This window comes from Octopus sinensis, linkage group LG2 (assembly GCF_006345805.1).
Source record: "Octopus sinensis linkage group LG2, ASM634580v1, whole genome shotgun sequence".
Classification (NCBI taxonomy): domain Eukaryota; kingdom Metazoa; phylum Mollusca; class Cephalopoda; order Octopoda; family Octopodidae; genus Octopus; species Octopus sinensis.
Window position 1 is genome coordinate 30,902,332 of NC_042998.1, and position 2,273 is coordinate 30,904,604.

General features: G+C 37.0%; 1 protein-coding gene across 1 annotated transcript in view; it reads left to right on the plus strand.

The window, feature by feature from the left end:
* Positions 1–709, plus strand: part of LOC118762183 (mucin-2-like) — a 64,689-nt gene extending 63,980 nt beyond the window's left edge. Inside the window, exon 28 of the mRNA XM_036500683.1 lies at positions 625–709. The gene's annotated coding sequence lies outside the window, so the exon portion shown is untranslated. The remainder of the gene's footprint in view (positions 1–624) is intronic.
* The last annotated feature ends 1,564 nt before the right edge of the window (positions 710–2,273 follow it).

The following is a 2,273-nucleotide window of genomic DNA, read 5'->3' on the forward strand; positions in this document are numbered from 1 at the left end:
CTCAGTTTATCTAGCCACAAATAGAACTTCTGTTTTCTTACTCTTTAAAATAATCCGGCTACACTCAAATAGCATTCACATCCAGTAAAATCATCATCGTTTAACGTCCGCTTTCCATGCTGGCTGACATGGGTTGGACGGTTTGACTGAGGGCTGGCGACCCAGGAGGCTGCACCAGGCTCCAATCCTAATGCCAACCACTCCGAGAGTGTAATGGGTGCTTTTTAATAACCTGTGTTGCAATTCTTTATGAACCTTTAACCCTTTCATTACCAACCCAGCTGAAACCGGCTCTGGCTCTGAGTATAAATGTCTTGTTTCCATAAGTTTTGAATTAAAATCTTCCACCAATCCTTAGTCACAATTTATGTTCTTAACACCAGCTTAATGATAACTAAGTTATTTTACTAAATTCTTTGTAATATTTAAAGTAATTGAAAGAAACACAGAGCATCTCAACAGAAATACAGTAATGAAAGGGTTAAAGATCATTAAACTCAGAATAAATTTGATTAACCATAAATCCCACCATTTTATTTCTATTGAAGTTCATTTAGTTCTTCTTCCCATGTGCTTATACACTGTTTTTTTTTTTATAATGTTATTTATTCTTTATATTTCCAGCTAAAGAAGAGAAGCAAAAATTAAACCTTTAAAAATTGTAAGCTCAGAATAAAACACTACAGAATAAAAAGTAATTTGCATTCTTGATCCTTCGTTTGTGTTCCTTCAAATTGTTGCAGTTTGATTTGTATTTTCATATAATAAAAAAATACTTTGCTTGCCTTTATGTTGCAATATGAAATCCCTTGCAAAAAAAAAATTGTGCTACAAGCCAAAGTATTATTTTACTTTGTAGAGAAGCCCTAGTAACAAAAGGATGCAGTTTTCAGCAATGTAATATAAGTGAGATCATCTTCAGAGATTAGAGATGATGAGGATTAACGTTTGTAACAACTTCAAAGATGTTAGCTTTGCTATTGTTGATGTGTGTCTAAATGTGTGTAAAATAGTTTGAGATGTGTATTCGTTGCAGCATAATGCAGCCAAAGGAGTCTACATTGTTGTGGTATCTGTGGTATTTGAAAGATGCTTTCAAAGTCTCTGTTCATAAAAGCAGTGCAAGGCTAGTGTGGAGCATTTTAGATTTCAAGGCAGAAGATTAGACAGGCGTGAAGGATGGCGTTAACTGTGAAGTTGTGTATTTATGTCAGCCTTTGGAATTAACAGCAAATAAGTTGTTAATTTTATAAAACTGTCATTTGTTCTAGTCTTGGACAGTGTGCAATTAATACCTTTGAAATCGTGGCAAGTACTAGGCTTCACCATCACTGACGATCTTTCTTGGCGATCTTGCTTTCATTAAGATAAGATAGAAAAGAAGTGTCTTTCTTCAAGACAGGACCGGCTCTGAATTGTTGCTGACCCTCTTGAAAACTCGAATAAGACCCACAATAATATATTATTTCCATATCTGTACCGTTGCTATTGCTTGGCACAGAAACCTTTGGAACCCACAAGCAAAAAATCCAGCTGATTTAAAGCGGCGAGCTGGTAGAAACGTTAGCACGCCGGGCGAAATGCGTAGCCGTATTTCATCTGCCGTTAGGTTCTGAGTTCAAATTCCGCCGAGGTCGACTTTGCCTTTCATCCATTCGGGGTCGATAAATTAAGTACCAGTTACGCACTGGGGTAGATGTAATCGACTTAATCCGTTTGTCTGTCCTTGTTTGTCCCCTCTATGTTTAGTCCCTTATGGGTAATAAAAAAAAACCAGATAACCATCTGGCCGATTGGTGAAGATACACCTGTCAACACATAATTTCACTTCTTCGTGCTTTTTTCTGCTAAATACAACTTCTGTTACTCAGAACTAGCAAATTGCATACGACCTCCATTTAAGACAATCTCATACGTCCATTTCAGTTCTTATTATTATCACGTGATCACCCTCTAGAGACTCGAATCCCAGCTGCGAAACTATCAGTTCCCGAACATGAGTAAGCCACAATCAGATCATTACAGGTTTCACGTGAACAGCCTAAAAATCGACCAATCAGCTTAAAGCTATGCCGTGAACAGCATCTTGAATATTGTTGAGTTTTGTGCCCTTTTTCCCAGCAGTTAAGCAGTTTGGCTCCTAAATCATAGTAACGTGATGTTGGGATTCAAGCAGGACAAACTAGAAAAAGATCTTAGCAATATGCGGATGACCTTTATATATTTTTTTTTTCCATTCAGATAGCAAATGGCCAAGCAAATGCTGTTAAATC